Genomic DNA, 20,938 nt, shown 5'->3' on the forward strand with positions numbered 1-20,938 from the left:
TTACAAATATCTGAAATACAACATATCATGATATATTGATATTGAGTTGGTCTTAAAACAAATTCAACAGTTCATTAAATTTGTTTCAATACCAACTCAATTCATCATCCCGTGAAATCGACCTTGTTGTGCCTTTGTTGGAAATCTGGGCCACTCTGATATGGATTAGTGACGTCACACTTTGGGGTCACGCTATTGTTCGTGATGTCATTAATGATTACTTTCATAACGTATCGATGCCACTGACGTCATCAGCAATCGCCATTCGGGCTTCATCTGTCAATAAGAAATTTGTAGACGGTATATCCAGGTTGAACGGTCGCTATTTATTTCGATTCACCAATTGAATGCCATGTTTAATCTCGAGTGAATTATCATACTTATTATTATACTTCATCTATACAACAGCATGTGTAATTGGATTATATTGATCACATTGCAGGGAAATAAAACATCGTTTTGTCCTCACACGTTCTAGATGCGACTGTCAGATGTCTCTCACTCGGAAAAGCTTAAGAAAAAATCCAAAAGAACCCCCAGACCTGCGTTCCGAGTGACGGCAAGAGACGAAAACAATGGCGCGTCATCCTGACTATCTCTACGGTTGTCTCGTGGTTTTATTTCGGTATAATAAAGTATGCATTGCTCTTGTTGTAAGGAAACATGATTTGTTGTTTCCCCTCGATTTATCATGTTTCAAAAGAGGAGCTTTAGCGGCTCCTTAACTGGAAACTAACAAAAAAAAAAAAAAAAAAAAAAAAAAAAAAAAAAAAAAGGAAACTAACTTCAACTTTAAAAGACCTTTCTTTAACGTAAAACAAGACAAAAGTTATTGTTACATATCAAAAACCGAATTAGATATTCTAACTCTTTATAGTTTTTATTTGTTAGAAGATATTTTTTGTTGGTGTGTTTTGTCGGTGAACATCAACGCAACAGTTAAATATGCAGTGGGATACAGCAGGCCTATCCGTTCCCGGAACCATCTGGGATATCATTGTGTCTAGGACTGACTAAATTACAATGCACATGCATACATATACACAGCTTAATGTATTGTCGTCCCGGTACATGCTATGATGATAAACAAACACATGTGTCCAGGGTGTTTGATTTGTTTTAGTAACATTTCACGGCCCACTGGCAATTAAATCATTTCGGACCAAACAACCCGGCAAAACATCCTGGGTGTGTAAAAAATAAAACAGGTATTTTACAAGACATTGATATCATTGAACAAAGTGGTTGATGAGTTAAGTTATATGGTTCTCCTGAAGTGAATTCGTTTAGGATTAAGGCATGCGAACTCGAAAATCGGCTTGCCAAATAACACTCACGTCACAGGTGTACATAATTACCTGAACTGTATTTCTCATCGGGTAATACACGTGCACAATATTACACTGCCCAGCAGGTGAACTAACATTTGTGCACGCGTCATTTGTGAATAATGGCGGCCAATATCAACATGATGTGATAAGCAAAAGATAACAGGGCTAGGACTGGTTTATATTAACACAATTTCCTCACCATTTTTAAAAAGTTCATTTGTTCCTCAAGTATCACAAATAATAGGTAAATGTATGTATTAAGCATACGAAACCTTTTGTATTAAATGATTCTATGAATATTTGTATTAGATACCCATTGAGCTTAATACGCATATTTGTATTAATTGTATACAATCTCTATATAGGCTTACCGACTCCAATTGGTACTATTTAAAACGTGAATGAAGGACTGTTACACGTGTAATTTGATTGATACGGAAAACGTTTGGGTTTTGACGTCATACCGAAAGAGTGATCGGAGACCAGTTTTGTTGTGGCGTGAAATTCAAAATTTTGACGGAATTACCAGAGCGGTTTGCGGTTGACGTTTGTCGTCTAACTGGCAAGCTTAAAGGTAGCCATTGAAAACATGACCCTGACCCTGAACAACAGTTGTCACTCTAGTTAGTTTGTTATAAGATGTTTCACGAATCTAAAGAAACATACAACTCATTTGCATACAAAGAATGACATATTTCATCATCCCGAAGAAATAGAATAAATAATATACATAATTTACAACATTTGATATAGCGCCCTGTCTGGCTTAAATAAGCCACGCTTAAGCGCTTTACAGTACATATATATACAATTTATACAAATGATACAACTAGCATATACATTAATCAGCTGTCTTATCAGGCGCTTATTACTAGTCCTATGCCACCTGACTAATATCTCCCTATGTGTGTATGCCTGCGTGTGTGTTGGAGATATAACGTTTTCTGTTTGTAGTGGGACCGTACTTCCAACAGTATCATTTAGTGCCACCTCACTTGAATACTACAGCACAGACACCGCAGACCATTTTATACTCCGCCTGCGTTGTTGGAGTTGTGTTGGCAAGAGAAAATCACCTTTTGTTGAATATTCCATGCCTTCGATGACTTCGGGGATCGAACCCCGGCCGCCTGCGTGGAAGGCCGGAGTATTAACCACTCGACCAATCCGCCCATAAAGTAGGGAGTTGGTTCATCAGAAACTATAGTGGACTGCAAAATATGATTCTGCCTATCGTGGAATGTGTTTGAACGCAACAGTGCTGCATATTTTCTTAAGTGCTTATTATACATGTATATATGCAAAACTATCTGAAATACTTCACATGACACGGTAATGTTATTATATAACCCTACGAAATATAAGTGGAATTCATCTTGGCCAATCATGTTAACAAATTGTTTGTTTGTGGTTTAACGTCCTTGCAATATGAAGAGAAGGGAACCAGGAAAAGTAAACGAAATCCCAAGTGTTACGAAGGGGGCAGGAGATTAATTTTGTTTCTTCAGTGTTAATGCCTTAATATAAGATATACAAATGTATCACACGTATGGCATCATTACTAATGTGATAAATGCTTGTCCTCTTTTTCGACCAAGTCTGATTGCATTTTTGACGTAAAACGGGGGTGTGTAAATCTAACATATGTTCGTTTCTCAATGTAACGATGAGGGTTGATTCAAACACCATGCAAATTGATATTCGCGTATAAAACAAACTTAAAAACAACCAGCATACCATATTATATAATCACAACGTGCAATTTGCTATCTGACGTTAACGTAACCCCCATTAGGCGATAACACTTGTCTGATAAGTACTTCGTCAAGTACATCAAACGATTGGCAGGATTTGAATTAAAGGCAGAACATACAAAGTGAATTCCGGGAACGTTTCTGATAGAAATATTTCCAGTTTTGCTAGTTTTCAAATAACAAAAAACACCAGAGTTTCGTGTATGTTTATAGGAATTGCAGCCAATCTCAAAACATCAATTTTCCATTTAGTTTATTTCCGAGTTCAAAAGATACATCATTCAAATAACAAAACACACCTGTTTTAGATTCCGTCGGAAACCTAGGATAATTTAGAAAAAAAATATTGATGTTCCAAGTGTATAATAGTAGAGATCCCCGCCCTTCAAACATGTGGTCTAGGGTTTATGGGGGAGCAATGCGGGGCAGAACTACTGGATCTCTCCAGGTAACAGGTGAATTAGCCTAGAAACCTCATTACATGTACCGGTACAAATGTTTTTAATTCCACAAACAGCCAGTTTGGGTTCTAAAGCCAGAGCACTTATCAGTTCTTATAATGAATGGATGGTATGTTTCTGTTTCCACGTCAATGTTTGAAAAACATTTAATGCCGTATATCCATGTATTTTGTCAATAAAAATAATAGTCTATTACGGATTCCGACCAATGTCATCACAACGAGTCAAAGTTACCGACAGCGAAACTCCATTGCGTACTTCATTCATAATTTAATCTGTATAAAGTGAAGGTTATAGGCTGATGAATAGAGTGCAACCTGCGACAAATCATGAAGAACTGCTTACTTGATGATATCGGCCTTCAGCATTAATGGTACGACAAAAATATATGCAAATCATACGCAAATATGGAATGATACGTTTTCATTGCTTGCATGCTCACGTTGCGGTGAGTAGTAACCTTATACATTTTTATTCGCAAATGAAACTCTTTACATTAGGTAGTTGTGTCGAATCCAGCTTTAATCTTGATGTAAATAGTATATAGGTGCTCGTAAATAGTTGGTGGTACAGGGTTTAGCGTTCTGTCACCAGCTACGGTCATTTAAGGACGTGCCTCCATGTGTCTTAAGTTATGTATGTTTGCCTGTGTGTATGTGTGCCGGAGACAGGGTACATGTATGTTGGTGTATATGCCTCATTGAGTAAGCGCGAATCTGATGCCGACTTTTGCGTGCTACCTCATTGAAATACTATGCCGAAAGAACCCAGCACAGTATGTGCTCGTAGATAGATTCACATACATGTAAGTGAAGTAAAATGGAATAAACGTTATATTCATACACTTACACTGGGCATGGCCGGTGGCGACATCGTCTTCGTTGGGCTGATGTACAGGTACAAACTAACAACAAACTAAACATTGCACTTTCCCGAAAGAAGATTTTTATGTTAGATAGCTTTACGTATATATAGCGACTGTGCCCATTGATGGCAAGGTCATGTACGGATCACTTAAGTTTTACAACTTGACCATGGCACCGTGGCGCTTCCCTAGTTCAGCGGTCTAGCTAGAGGTGCCAAACACATGTATGAGGACCCATATGTATGTTGTCCAGCAGTGTTCGAGTTCATCATTCAAGATTGGTGAAAGACTCTTAAGTTTTTTTTAATTTAGCGTGAGGCTTAACACCCTCGAAACAGTTAAGGTCATATGAAGACGAGTGTCTAGGGAGACAAAACCGAAAAGAGAAGGTCAATGGACGTTTTTTGTCTCTTCTACGTGTATTTCTTCTAAAAGAAGACACTTAAGAAAACCGCCGATTGTGCAGCCCCCCCCCCCACCCCCCCCGTTTAGTCGCCTCTTACATGTACGTCATACAGTGAGATGTAGAAGAACTAGTCTTTGCCTGAAACCCCCCGATTGTGCCGCCCTCCCCCCCTCCCCAAGTTTTGTCGCCACTTATATGTACGCCATTCAGCGAGATACAACAGGACTGTTCTTTGTCTGAAAACCTCCAATTGTGCAGGCCCCACATTAGTCGCCTCTTACGACTTGTGGTGAGGTACAGCAGATCTGTTCTTTGCCTGAGCCTGCGCAAGTTAATAAACTGTAAAAATATCTCATATTATTGAATACGGTATAAGTACTTCTTCACAACAGGTTGATGTTAACATTGCGACGGTTATAGTTTTATTAGCTCACCTACACGAAGGGCTAGTGAGCTTAAGTCATGGTGCGGCGTCCGTCGTCGTCCGTCAATTTTCCCTTTAAATAACTTCTTCTGAAGAACGAACAGGCATAAAGCCATGATTTTTGACTCAAAGCTTCGTTGGTAGCAGCCGGACAAAGTTTGAGGACGAAAATGACCTTGACCTACTTTCAAGGTCACTGGGGTCAAATATGTCAAACACTTCAAACGACTTCTTCTAAAGTACTGAAAGCTGTAGAATCTTCAAATTTGGCTGGTGGCTTCCTGGGATAGAGTCCAACAAAGTTTGAGAATGAAAATGACAATAAACTACTTTCAAGGTGACTGGGGTCAAATATGTCAAACTCTTCAAACGACTTCTTCTGAAGAACTGTAAGGTATATAATCTATATATTTGGCTGGTGGTTCCTGGGATAGAGCCCAACAAAGTTTGAGAATGAAAATGACTTTGACCTACTTTCAATGTCGCAACGGTCAAATATGTCAAACTCTTTAAACGACTTCTTCTGAAGAACTAAAAGGTATAGAACTTTCTTTCTTGGGTGGTGGCTTCATGAGATAGAGCCCGACAAGTTTTGATAATGAAAATGACCTTGACCTACTTTCAAGGTCACAGGTGTCAAACATGTCAAAAACGACTTCTTCTGAATAATCGAAATGAATAACTTTATCATATTTGGTTGGTGGCTTTCTGGGATAGAGCTTGCCAAAGATTGCAAATGGAAATGACCTCAACCTACTTTAAAGGTCACAGAGGTCAACAACATTTCAAAGGGTTTGTTCTGAAGAACCAAAAGGAATGGATTCATAAGATTTGGCTGGTAACTTATTGGGATAGAGCTAACAAAGTTTTAGAAGGAAAATGATATTGACCCACTTACAAGGTCACAGGGAAATATATGTCAAACAACTTCTGAAGAAGAACCAAAATACATAGAATCTTTTAATATTTGGCTGGTAGTTTCAACAGATGGAGCCGACAAAATTTGCGAGGGAAATATGTGTAGTGCAATATGATATTTACTGAAAATATTTTGCTATTACTGCTTAAATATTCAGGTGAGCGATACACCCTCTGGGCCTCTTGTTTAGATCTCATCAGATGAAATTTATTTGTTGTAAGAACGATGTTTGAAACACACATAGTCGAGTTCAACCTGAAGAAGAGTACTTTCTAAATATGTTCATGACGTAATTCAAGGACAGCACATGTTCGTATACAAATGCTTAGTAGACAAGACCTGCATTCATAAAGCTGTTTTCATGCTCAGACGCAATTGACGTGCTCTTGTAGCGGTGTTTGTCTTGTAACTCGCCAAAATGTATCTTTAGAACCTGTTTTATGGGGCAGCACTGTATCGCACTGAACGTTTTATTGACTAACGGACTGAAAGTAGACAATCAAAATTGGCATTTCTGTAACGAATAACAATTAACGTTTAAACTACAAAGATTGTAGTTCTGATCCGTGAGCAAGAAGAAGCCACGGGTATTCAGAATTAGCTGGCATCGGTAAATACCTGTAATAGAAAACGATTATTTCCTGGGAAATATTATCACATATGACCAATATGTAATTAAAATAAACATTGCTTTCCTCAACGCCTTGTTTCCCAACACCTAACTGTATATCGAATAGCGATGTATATGTAAATGAAAACTGATACACGCTGGTTTTCCAAAACCCTTTGGCGGCAGACAGTTAAGTCTCGCTTAAAATCCCTGGTAAATAATACAATGTATATATATTTTTCTCTCTGTTACTTCTCTCTCGACGCATATTGACGCGATTCTCTGACCTCAGGAAATTGTACCCCTTTCTAGTGTATAAAAAATACCAGACTTTTCAAGGGCTTCTGAAGGGTTGTTTTGGGCCTTCGTGGCAACACATGGCAGTTTGATTGGTCTAACGTATCAAACAAGGGTGATAATTTAATCCGATAAAATCAACACGATGTCTACTTTGAAACATTATCCCGCAAGAAAAACATTGCTAAACATTAGTAGTTATGATTAACTCCGATATAAACTTGATAATAAGACCACGACCCTGTGAAAAATGTTTGGCAGTCTCAGCACCAACAAAGAAAATAGACAGTCTGTCTATATCAAACCAGCTACATGTAGTGGCTCTGAAATAGGTCGTTCTTCTGTTCTTGGCAACATGTAGTAATATTATCAGTTACTTTAACGTTACAAATGAAGGTTAATAGGTGATATGAGAAAATTGATATACACATCCCAAATCTTCCCTAGTAATGCAAGCTTTTAAAAATTACCTCCCAGTAATATTTAGTTTCGTTTAAAACGACCGGAGTGAAATAGGCCAATATAAGACAAACCTGACGAATTACTACAAATAGGTTGTATAAGTATTCCCTTTAATGAAATTAAGTATGTACATGTTTAACCTTCCACCTAACCGGTTTTTTTTCTAAATCAATCGCCATTTATTACTATTTTTTTTATCGTTGAATGACCATACACGACCTTTTTGTTTCAATAGCAATAATTACATTTACGACTACCGTATCAAATATATTTACTCTATATCTTAATTTATTTAGATATTTTAAAATATGTCAGAAAGTCTCTAGAAGTGGACTGATCCGTATTTTTTTCCTATGGTTTAACCCCTGGAGTACCACATAGCCTATTTATAGCCTATATGCTACTACCGTTGAGTGCCAAAGCGCCTATTTGTAGGCTTTCTGAAACCCGTCAGTTCAACAATAGCAATGACGTCATCAACTATTAAAATAACGTCTTAGACGGCGTTTCCGTGTTTCTGCAGCTTAATTTGACGGAATAATGGCGGCTTGGTGCAATACTACTTATTGTATTATACCAAAATAGAACAATAACATAAAGATCAGGGTAGTGCGTCATTGTGGTCGTTTGCTTTAGTCATCGGAATTCAGTGTCAGCCTCTGTAAGCTTTTCATTTCTATAGAGACTTTGGATAGGGGATATATGACCATGAATCTCGAGCGCGAGAGTCAAAAAGGATGATTTATTTCCAATCATGTGAGCAATTTTATTAAATTCCCGTCACGTTATTACAAAGAGGAGATTTTAAACGTAATCTTACTTCAATATATTTATAGCGAACACACGATGAACTCTTGATATTTCGAAGTAGCGATACTTTAAAGTGATTATTTTTGCATGGATTATTATCATTTGGACTGAGCTTTTCCATGGTGGTAAAAGTCAAAACAAATTTAACAACACAACCCTGTTTCCCCGTAACCATTACGTAGATCCATGCCTTTAGGATATCAATTACGGTTCATGCTCTTTAATTATAATCAAACGAAATAGTGTTCATTTTCAGGATATTGGAGGTTAAACAGAATGAAAATAACGAGAGTAAAACAATGAAAGGTTACAAATCCTGGGTGTTTACCACCCAGAAGTTAATCTATACGTACGCAAGATAGAATATATTCGAATTCTATTCTTTGCCGCTGTTTTACGAAACGTTTTATGACTCTATGGACCTTGTTTTGAACATTAGGACAAAGGGAGGTGGATAAAGAAAGCAGTCTTTCATTTCATCGTGGTATTTCCTCAGTAGTGAAAGACAGCTGATCAGTAACATGTGTGGACACTTACTTTTTACTTCAATGAACTAGATCTATGTATTTGCCCCTTTCCACTTGCATCGCGTAACAATGGATATCAAATGTTCCCTAGGTATACAAGTATAATATCCACATCGGCAGATAAGCATCAAACACACATAGATAACACATACATGTATGTGGTTTCAAGTTCACCAAAAAACAAGTTGTACATCGCACTATTGCAGGATTTTCACTTTCAAGCTTCGATGCATTTATACATTTACGTTATTTTGCGTTTTCCCCTATATGACTTTTCCGTCTCTGATCATATAACATGAAAAATAAATACACCAGAAACGAAGAGTGCTGTCAGTAATTGCTAACATATTTTCGAAAGACGGTATATGACGAACATGTTCAAGAAATACATAAACAAATAAAAAAATAATAATAACCAATTTAATCAAATGAAATAATTAATAAAATAAATAGGATATAGCCTATATATGTTGTTGTTCGTTATAACAATTACAAGCATTGTTAAATATCAAGCTTTTATGTAATTACCTGCAAAATAACATCAAAACTGATTGCACTAAAAGGCGATATAAATAGTTTTGTGCACTATTTGTTTTAGTAAAGAAGAACAAACAACTTTACAAAGCTTAAACGTTTCCTTGTTTGTCATCCAAATGATAATGAGTGACCAAGACATACTGTATACGCTGTGTCGTATGTAGCTTAAAGTGTGTGCAGTTTTTGGCATGAATCGCGACAGGGATTTACGCAAAGTGCATGCAGGTTTTTTTTGTTTTTGTTTTTAAATAGGACAGACTTATTAAATGTTTGTAAAATTATTAATTTCGGGTTTGCATTTCATTTAAGTATGCTTATTTAAGTTTTTCGAATTAATTTATATTTGTTATCGTATTTTGGCGAAACGTAAGAAACTTGCAGTAGGTAGGTCTGTATGATTTGCAGTTCAGAAATGTATGATAAAACGTGGGTTTGATGTCGAAAAAAATATAGAAGTAGTTTTGTCCTTTATAAGCTCGGAATATGGTCCAGTAATAATGTAAAATAGGCGAGTATTTCGTTACAAATTATAATTTCAATATAAACCTTAGAATACAGGTTACACGTATCTTACTAAACGAATGCATTTTAGAAATTGCCATATACAATTGTATGCATCCACGGTAAGGAAATATACCAAGTTAAAGGAATGTTGCGCCTTATCAAAACAAACATGAAAGTAGTGTTTTAATTATTTATTACAGTGTTTTGTTAGTACTCCATACTTTTGTAATTGATGTAGTATCCTTTGTGTACCCTCAATTATATGGCCCTGTTAATATACCAAAAGATAGTTTTCAAACAGTTTTCCTGAGTTGTCACAGTAAAGTACGGTCAATTATGCACGAAAACACACCACTGTTTAAAGACCATTTGTGTTCAGAAACCGTTTTTTTAAAACCCTCTTACGCATTTATTTTCATGTTACTTTTCGGGCAGTGGTAAAATACAGGTAGCTGTATTTTGCATATATCCCTTTCGGAACGCCTTTGGTAATATACGGTGTCTATGTTATAAGATACATAATTAACAAACGTGTATTTACTCTTTTTTTCTTCTTCTGTAAATAAGAAAAAATAACTGTTGCAGGGGTTTTATTTTTGCTGTAAAATATTAAGATCAAAAGGGTGAAACTGATCTTTCCGGAGAGCGAGCATTTACAATCTGTACTATGTAATCACATAAATTTGTTTTGATTACTTAGCAGAAACCCAAACCCACTCGTCTATTAGTTTATATTATTGATGTACCGTGGAGTACGGGGTATTTCAGGTGCAAGTCTAATGTGATACGTCAAACCTTAATTGTTGTGTTATAATAGCGATAGATAGCGACCTAATTACGTGTATCTGGGCTGCTTACGTTTGGTACTTACATTTATAATAATAATAATAATAATATGCAACATTTGATATAGCGCCCTAGCTAGCTAACATAAGCCACTCTAAAGCGCTTTACAGTACATAGATATACAATTTTATGCAGTCAATACAATGAGCATATATATATATTAATCAATACAATATTGAGGAATTTGCAGGAGCTGCCTTATCAGGCACTAACTACTAGTCCTATGCCACCTGGCTTATATATCCCTATGTGTGTGTGCTGGAGATGTATTGTGTTCTGTTTGTAGCGGGACCGTGCTTCCAACGGTATCATTTATAGTGCCACCTCACCACTTGAATGCTACAGCACAGATACCGCAACACCCACCCCAGACCATGTTATACTCCACCTGGGTTGTTGGAGTTATATGGGCAGGAGAAAAACACTTTCTCTAATATTCCATGCGTACGGCGACTTCGGGGATCGAACCCCGGCCGCCTGCTTGGAAGGCCGGAGTGTTAACCACTCGACCAATCCGCCCATAAATTTATATATACCTATACCAGTCGCAAATGTCCTTTCTTTATAAACACCCTTTCCGTATGTTTTATACATCACCTAGTTAGCGGTCGAACCTTTCTCTGCTGTGCCCATAGTGTTTACTTGAGATTAAACGTCCTCGCAACAGCTAGGGTAATATGAGGACGGGTGCTCATGGAGGTAGACACCGCCGGAAACAGAAAGTAGATAGAGAAGAAAGAAAACAGGAACAACAGGAAACGAAAAATACCCCACGTGTTGCAATAGGGGCAGCAGATCATTTTTGATGCAAGAGTTGCCGACATTAATCGCCTCTTACGATCATGCAAGGGGATACAGCAGGCCTATCCTTTCCCCGAACCTGCACGTTTCTTGTGCGCCTTTGAACGGAAAATACACTGTTTTCTCATGTACAAAATTCAATAAAAGATAAAAGAAAGCTTCTAAATTTGAGGTTCATTTAGTATGCTTTTGCTATGTTGGGATGTACATTTCGAAGGTTCATCTAATATGGATGCTTTTGTCAAAATAAATCCTTGCATGATACCGTTACTAATGTATTTTCCCTATCCGCCACATTTGAGTTTTGCAATATAACGGGGCCGCAGTGACCGAGTGGCTAAGATGTTCTATGAGTATTAGCTCTCCATTACTTGGTCGCGGTTTCGAGTTCTACGTGGGGCAGTCGCCAGGTCGGTGGTTTTTCCGGGTTCTCTGGTTTTCCTCCACCTCCAAAACATGTCTGTCCCTAATATACTATATCAGTTATTAGGACAACACGTAATAACAACTCTTACAATAACATATAGCTGAAATCTGTTGAAGACGATCACTACTCGAATACACTACGAGTACAAAAACTAATTTAAGGTGTCTACTTAGTTTCAGACCAACATGTTATGATATTTTGATACATAAGCGAGACAAAGCACAATACGATTTATCTCATATTAGAATACCATCCTGTGTTTATGCGAAACCCTTTCATAAGTTGCACTTGACGCGTTAATTAATTAAACCGCACAATTTTATATTTACTAATAGGTAGATTATTTTTCAATATATAATTAATAACATGTATTACATGACATAATTCTCCTTGTAATTGAATTATATACGTATAATGTATATATATATATATATATGTTAAATTTTATTGATGAGGAAAATAATTCTTTCAGTCGGGAAGGTATACTTCGAGTTTGTAGTTAATTATATGGATTGAAAGCCAAGCTGTATCGTATTATAGCGAAGTGTGTCAAGGAGTGGTTTATGCGGACACCTACTGTTTTCCATCTGTTATCAAATAACTGTGGATTTTCTCTCCCAAGTAAATTACACCAGATAGGCTATCAATGGAATACAACGCCCGCTGATATTGCCCCATTTACAATTTATCTGTTTAAATAAAACTCCCAGATATATCCGGGCTTTCAAAGAATCTGTTGTGAGCACAGGAAGGCACACCTTGGACGTTCATGGAACGTACAAACTTTACGTAACAGCACCGAACGATTTAACACCTGTTGATTATGCATTGCATCACTGTTTAGCTGTCTGTTTATCTTGCGCGTACGATAGATAAAGTCTACATGTCATAGGTTTTCAAAAATAGCACACGTCATTTTCAACAGTACTCAACACTTCCCTCCGCGCATTATGACGTCACAACAATCATCATAAGAGTGGGTGTACGCTCGCATGATAAAAGTCGTGCTTCCTTATTGTACATGGTCGGTATTTGGTTCTTTGTAGTGTACGCAAGTATCATTCAAATATCCTGTTTGTGTCTTATAGTGTTGACCATGCCTTCCTTTTTGTGACTAATACATTCCTTCTTCCTTATATCAGAGTTTTTGCAGAAAACATTCAACAACAAATCATAAACCGGATGACAGCAAACATATTTCATGTGTATTTTTGTGTGAAGTATTTCCCACTTTGAATGTTTTAATTAATATTTATGTACACTCCGGCAAAAACCTCCAGATACGTATTATACACCTGACTTATTATCACAACGGTGCTGAAAAGTCACTTGTTTATGACAAAACTTTTCAGATATACAGCTTAAGCCGGAATACAGGAGCATATGCTCTTCAAATCATCCTGTACTATTTATTCGTCTCCGATATAATTTGCTACAAAAAAATGATAAAAACATTTTACTTCACCTCTTGTCGTTGATTAAGTCAAAAATTATGTTACATATTTTAGTAATGAATACCATTGAAATGGCCTTTGACTACGATTCCTGCAATCACAGCATCCTTTATCATCACATGGAGGGCGTAACGATGTAGCATTTCCTGTTTCGTTTGTCAATATATATATACATATAATGTACACATGTAGGCTCGGATCACTGTAGATTGAAATGACAAATTATTTCTATATATAAATATGTGTCGCCATGGTGCTTAACATTACAAGTGTTTTAATGACAACGACACAGAAGCTTTCGAGTGAACGAGAACCGGAAGTCGTTCACCACTAACGACGGAATACACACAGGAATGTCATTCATGTAGAAAACAAATTAATCAAATTGACATGACGTTGTGTACGTGTTGTACGCGAAATATCTGTGTGAGGTTATCACAATAATACAGCTATGACTAAATACATATTTTCGTCACTAATCATTGGTATAATTATTTAAGATGGATGCATATATAACGACTTCCGCGCGTAATACCGTGTCTATCCTTCAAAGTCCATAACACTCGTCCAATCTATAGACATATCAAAGCTACATATATATCTACGTGCACATAGCATTGTAGATAGATATCCGATAATGCTTTATGCACAGTAAGGATTAATATGAAAACACGCACATACACAAATGTTTTACTTATAAGATGTAGCCCTAAGTTTCAACGCTAGAGTTACCTTATCTCAATGAAACTTGTAATTCTAGCAATTTTAATGTTAATGTTAGAGAGGAAAAAAATATTTAATCACAAAAATATTAGTACTTAAGAAATTGCACTGAGCCGATATATATCAATGGATGAAGATACAAATTATGAATCATCATCTTCTCCGACAATGCCTGACATTGGACAATAAGGCGATTAAAAGTGGTTGAAAGTAAGTTGTGTTCAACTCTTTGTTTATATAGTTTTGCATCAAAGCGTTTTGTTAAATCAACATATGAACAGTGTTTATGCAGACATCTACAAACAATGTATGTATATTGGAAATTGCAGACTTGACAAAAGGCAGACTGAAACACGACGTCAACTCAGCATACCAAGCCACAATATGTCACCACGTTAGCACTGAACTGAGAACCCAGTCAATGCAAAGACAAATTATAACACTGAAACCAAGGAGACGTCGAAACGAAATAAAAACACACTGACCTAGACCCATCACTTACGCAATTTTTAAACTGAAAATATATTTTTTCTGCACGTGCACGCATTCCCCTGATGTATCAACATACGTCGATCAATATGTATATAAGTATACTCTGATACTTTTACCCTGTTGGCGTCCACGTAAAGACCTGATACATTGGTAAATGATGCACTCATCCACGCAAAGTTCCTATCCCTAGTAACCCTATACACTTATTTACTAGATCAACATTATAACCCTCATCCTAATATATCCCTCACTTATAACGCCGGTATAACGTTATCAGTCAGTCGTCATAACGCTCGCGTTTCCTCTACTTTCCGTGTTGGTATTTTACGGGCAGATTTGATAGAGGAAAAAAGGAAATAAACGTATTCCACATTTTGTGTCCCGAGCACATTTATTGCTTCTCAGAAATATAATACTTTTATAACGTGATGTTTTTGCGTTACAAGACAAGACAAAGAGGGTTATTTCGACCTCCTACAACTTTCGTTTATTGGTTAAAACTGTTGATATACACTTCAAATGTTTTAGACCTTTCTCTTTAATACTTCTATTCGATGATATCTACACTACGGATCTTAAAATGAACCCACCACCACAGGCACATATTCCTCCATCGTAATATTGGATAACATGGTAAACTTCAATATTAACAAGCGTAGCATTGCAAGTGATATTCCGTATCAACACGCGCGATGTCTGCTGCACGTGTATTAGATGTGAAGCTTGGTGTGTGACAAATCATGTTGTCTGTGAAGCAACCTGACTCCATGACTGCATGTTACCATGCACGTTAATGTCACGCAGTAAAATGAAAATAACGTAACATGCAAAATTGTAAACTATCTTGATATGTTTTGATAATATACATGTAACCTGTTCTAACGCCAGAAAAAAAGGTCCGAAGTAGCTGGTCTCTATTCTAGATCTGTTCAACGGCTATGCAATACTATACAACAGAGAAGAAAATACAAAGCCTGGTTTTATTCTTGTAAAAGTGATGACTGAAGATTCGGTTTCGGGTCATGTCATCCAGATCATAAAAATGTTTTAACTCGGTATATAAAGTGCTCGGCATTGTGCGCATGTACTTGTATCTGATACCAGACATTTTCGTCAGGAATCTGTTACATGTACTGCAGTTAAAACTAAAGGAACGTATAGCGGTGTAATGGTTTCAAATTTTAAAAATAGAACCGATGGCTCTGACAAGTAAACACCAGACGCCCTCTCGGATTACACGTACTTGTAGCATAATACGTTAACGTCTGTCTGGAATTTTCGCCACCAAAACACCCCTTTGTCTGAACAAACTGTGCGTAAGTTTATGACATTCTGCTGTGTTGGAGATAACTGTACTTACTCAAAAGAACAATACACCTTTAAAAAAGTACAATAAGTATATATTTAGCCTCTCATGAGCTGCCTCTACTTGATTATGTATTCGTTCCCCAGTTTACATTGCTACAAATCTCGGCCTGTTCGTCAAAACTCTTAATCAATATATCGGCCATTTTCGTTAAAAATCAAAATCATACGTTATTTTCCCACATTTGAATGAATTATCTCCCGTTTGACCTGTTCAAGATTTCTCTGTTACATCCCATAACAGATTGCAAGCAGAAAGATACAATACTATGATGTCAAGGGAAAAATAAGATATGACTTCAAAATCAGCTATTGACGGGAGAGGTCATGCGCACATCAGGAAAACAAACATATTACAACAACTTAAGACTATTGTTGTTAAGCTAAGTAATCATCCCCAACCTTGAGGATGAAACAGAGGAATCTTCAACCCTCGATGATTATCAATCCATTAGGTTATATGTTTCTCAGTTCCACCCTTCAGGTCTATTACTGTATACAGGGAAAATTTCGCCCTTCGCCAGTGTTTTCGCCGAGTGCTAATTTCGCCCTCGAAATTGCATTACTATGTATATTATAATGTTAATTTCATTCGCTATAATGCTAAATTTGCCCTCATTACGGAAGGCAAAAAAATGTCGAAAGTTAAAGTGCAGTTAACATTTCCTTGTATACAGTTTTCCAAACTTTGTTCGATTCATTCAAGATGATTCAATTGCAGTGCAACTTCACCCTATATTGCCTAGAACTTAACAGGTAAACAGATCATTATACTTCAATCAGACTCGTAATATACATACAAGAATACAAATATACACATTCTAACAGAATCGTTTTTATGAAAGCGTTGCCGTTGAGATCTACATTTGCAAACTGCTGTTTTTGGTAGATATTTGAAATAGAGGTCCACTGGTCGCGGTTAATAGCCAATCCACACACGCTGAAGATGAGTTGGCTCCGGTCCTGCGCCTGTTGATTCTAACAGTCTTCAGCAAATCGAATGCACATTATTGCAAACTTACAAAATAAATGCTTTCGAAAACTGCTGAGAATGTATAGACTTAAATTCAAACCACACGCTCCTCAAATACACGACTGCATTCGTAAAATAAATGAAAACAATCAGGATTATTCGTATGAGTCTGCGCAAACAGGTCGGGTTTCTAATTCCTGATGTTCATGCATTGTATAGTTTACAGAAACAAGGAGGGTTAAAAGTTCCGGAATGTTGAGATAATTGTTTAACTATTATGTGATGGATTATTATTATGTAACAAATATTGGCACCCTTCCCTATTCTGGAATATTACAAACAAGTTGCTTCTGCTAATTTTGTAATGTTGTAATGCTAGTCAAAACGTACATACGATGCAATGTCTTGAAGAATTTATTTACATATGTTTTTCCGTCAAAGAATTATTAAATCACGCATACGTAATTTACATATAAAATCTTCATTCAAACATGCGTTGGTACTTTAAATTTATCAATACGGTAAAATAGACAAATAACGAGGTAAAGCAATGTTATGTCCATGTCCTTCCCGGACCTTCCACTCATGATCCCCAACTCCAATTACCACAGCCAATAAATACTAGCGGCCCTTACGAATGTATTTGAACACCAGTGCGTGATAAAGCCATTCTCAGCATATCCCTCGGAGTAATTTCCAGCAACGTTCTTCGGGTAATGTAAATTGATGTTGTTAAATAGTAAAATAAAGCCAATTGGATAAGAGAAGAAAATGCGTTGAAATCTAAATGTAACATTTACTCTTAAAATTATAAGATACTAGTTAGTTACATCAACGATAAAGAGGTCATTAGGGCCAATAAAAAGTTAATTGAACATGTTAAAGGAAATTACATTACACGGACGTAAAGGTAAAAGACAAACGTCAACTCGAAAAGTAAAATTGGCTATGGTTACTTGTATGTTTTTGAACATAAAGAGTAAAACATATTTTGCTGTCTAACAAAATAAAATTGGTTAATAATAAGTTATCAAACAAAAAATGTCATTTCTGATCAGATAATAATGCATACGGAAAGCGTATCTTTATTTGTTTTCCTACTAATGTATGTATGCATGTCAATATTGCGATACTGNCCCCCCCCACCCTACTCTTTTCATCTCCCCTCGAACCAGATTATCCTTCAAAATCACCACAACATTATTTCGAATATGCTGTTTCTGTGTACATTACCATGGTTACATTGAAGTGATCTACCTTATCACAGAAACCGTTTACATACAAAGAATAGGAAAAGAAAGAGGCGTTTTCCTGCATTCCCAGGGTTAGATTGATAGGAGACTTAAGTAGCCGACCCTTAAGCCACTGATCGCTTACTTTCGCCTGCCTCTCGCTGAGCAGTGATTGACTAAATTATCAGTCATGACCCGGAGTTATCTGCTATTTCTGGATGAAGAAGTTGGAAACCTATTAAAGTGGGACTTACAGTCAAACGTCTGGTAAAGAACACCTAGATATCAGTTGCTTTTCACGTTTATTTTTTGACAAAGGTGACGATAAAACATACCGACTCTCTGTTGCATATCTCAATTTTTAAACTTTTATTGCAGTATACCAGTTTTGCGATATCACACTGATAATTCATAATAAATAACAAAAGGCAATACAAGAAAGTGAGTTAAACTTGTGAATAATGTGCCAAAGTTCTCGATTTTATCATTTTCAATGTCGTTTGAAAGCAAGAAATATCTAGTCTAATACACATCCATGCATGTTCTTATTGGTAAAATGTTATCACCCGAACCAATCACTGATGTTTTAACTAAATGAGTATTATTTATTAACTTACTTTCTGAATTAATAAGGACGCACGTAGTTATCTAATACGTGTGTAGATGTGGAAAATGTGACCCAAACATTCTGTTTGAAAGAGCTTCCAATGACAGGCTACGTCTCCAGGTTCCGACATTTCAATGCGATGGAGCTTTAATTTTAGTGGTCCTAGACGGCCATGCCATCTGTAGACACTGTTCTCATACGGCATTAGCTTTTGCGAAGGTGTAAAGCCGTACACAATACATTATTAACAGTTTTTGGCTTAATGATCTCGTCTTGATACTTATAGGCATTTTATTTTAAGCCAAACTCGGAAATTTAAATTGAAACAATGTTGCAATGATTTCTAAGGCAATTTTAAGAAAAAAAAGAACATATAGCCTGCTTACATAAGGTTGGTTGGTTGGTTGGTTGTAAGTTTTTTAACATCCCATCAACAGTTAAGGTCATTTAAGGATGTGCCTCAATTTGTGTAGTGTATACTTGTATGTGTGTGTGTGCGATGGAGGCAAGTATGTCACTTCGCTGGTGTATTTGCCTCCTTGTGATAGCGCAGATCTGAAGCCGACTTTATATGCTTAAAGGACACTGGGGGATTCAAAATAGAATATCTGCGCCCATTACAATACTTTCGTTCGCTTTAGTTACCGTTCATTTTTAACAACCTCTGAATAATTTGTTAATGGGCCATAACACATTATAACGTAAACAAAAACAAATAATACTAGTGAGTTAATCCATGTTCTTGTTAGAAAGTTGCTTAACGGCCCAAGAACGGATAAGTAATATTGGACCTTTCAACAATAATAAGGGCCACTTACAAAAAAGTTGCTTAAGTAACCTAACGGTCAAAGGTCAACATATGTCCCTTTCTCACTGTAAATGTGGCACAGTCACTTACATACATCTGGGCTTCAGTAAAGCACGATGAAACACAAACCTCAAATATCCGTAAAATGTTATCTATGTAAAGGCCCGTGACGTCAGTGGTGACGTATGCCAAGACATGTGAATTAATTATGACAATGTTTTTCTTTGTGGTTAACCGGAATAAAAGATCCGTCTCAACTTGATACAATAATATATATGTATTTTTTTTTATGATGCATGCAATGACCACATAGTAGTCAGCAAATACACTCATCAGCACAAATTAAGTCCATTGCTTCATCACATAAATATGTTAGCTATCTCTGACCGAAAATGTCGGTCTTTAATACCTGAAATGTTATATAAAATGCTTTCGATAAATAAGCTGACATTGAAAATGTGCGGTTAAGAATAAAATGTAGCATTTATATAATATGACTGTTTTTATACGCCCGTCGATAGACGATACGTATTATGTTTTCACGCGTTCGGGGCACACATTAGTTTCCGCTCAATAACTTCAGTAAATTTGATTGGATTCATTCCAAACTTCATAGGAAGGTTCATTTCTATGAAAGCTTGCACAAGTTCGACAACCACTATCCGCCTGTTATCAAGGGGCCCTTTATAGAATTGACGTAACGGTTTCTGCTCAATAACTTAAGGGTTATTTCTATGTGAAAGCTTGCAATAACCAAAACTATTTGCCGGTTATTTACGGAGTTATGGCCCTTTGTAGAATTGCCGAAACAGTTTCCGCTCAATAACTTGAGTAATTTTGCATGGATTAAATCATTGCCATGAAAGCTCGGACAAGCTTGATAAGAGTTGACGCTTATCTCTCCAAAATGTATGCACTTATAGCCCTTTGTGGCAAAATGTTTATTATACATCTGACGGGCGTATCATGTACCGTCTCGCGGAACTCTTGTTTTAAGATTTAATTGTTCGTTTCAGATAATTATATAACAAACCACTTTCTTAATCATTATTCTTATACTTGGTCCTATCTTGTTTAATTGTGAACCCAGATGATCTGTAACCAGACACTCCTAGGATATTTTTATAATTTACTAAGTCTATGGCATATCAATACAATAAGCTCGCACATAATTTGACGATAATATATAACTGTAAAATATGGAGATGAAGAATAGAGGTCAAAATTGCTGCACAAGTCAGGGGTCTCTGTATAATTTATCAGCCGGGGATTAAAGATTTCCGTTAGTTGGCACCAGATTTGG

The 20,938-nt window shown here is 36.5% G+C and overlaps 1 protein-coding gene across 1 annotated transcript in view; it reads right to left on the bottom strand.

Moving 5' to 3' along the window:
* The window catches only part of LOC110461006, a 47,999-nt gene that overhangs the window by 10,478 nt on the left and 16,583 nt on the right, over positions 1-20,938 (bottom strand). The gene's annotated exons all lie outside the window — the stretch shown is intronic.

Source organism: Mizuhopecten yessoensis, unplaced genomic scaffold, assembly GCF_002113885.1.
Source record: "Mizuhopecten yessoensis strain PY_sf001 unplaced genomic scaffold, ASM211388v2 scaffold10531, whole genome shotgun sequence".
Lineage (NCBI taxonomy): Eukaryota > Metazoa > Mollusca > Bivalvia > Pectinida > Pectinidae > Mizuhopecten > Mizuhopecten yessoensis.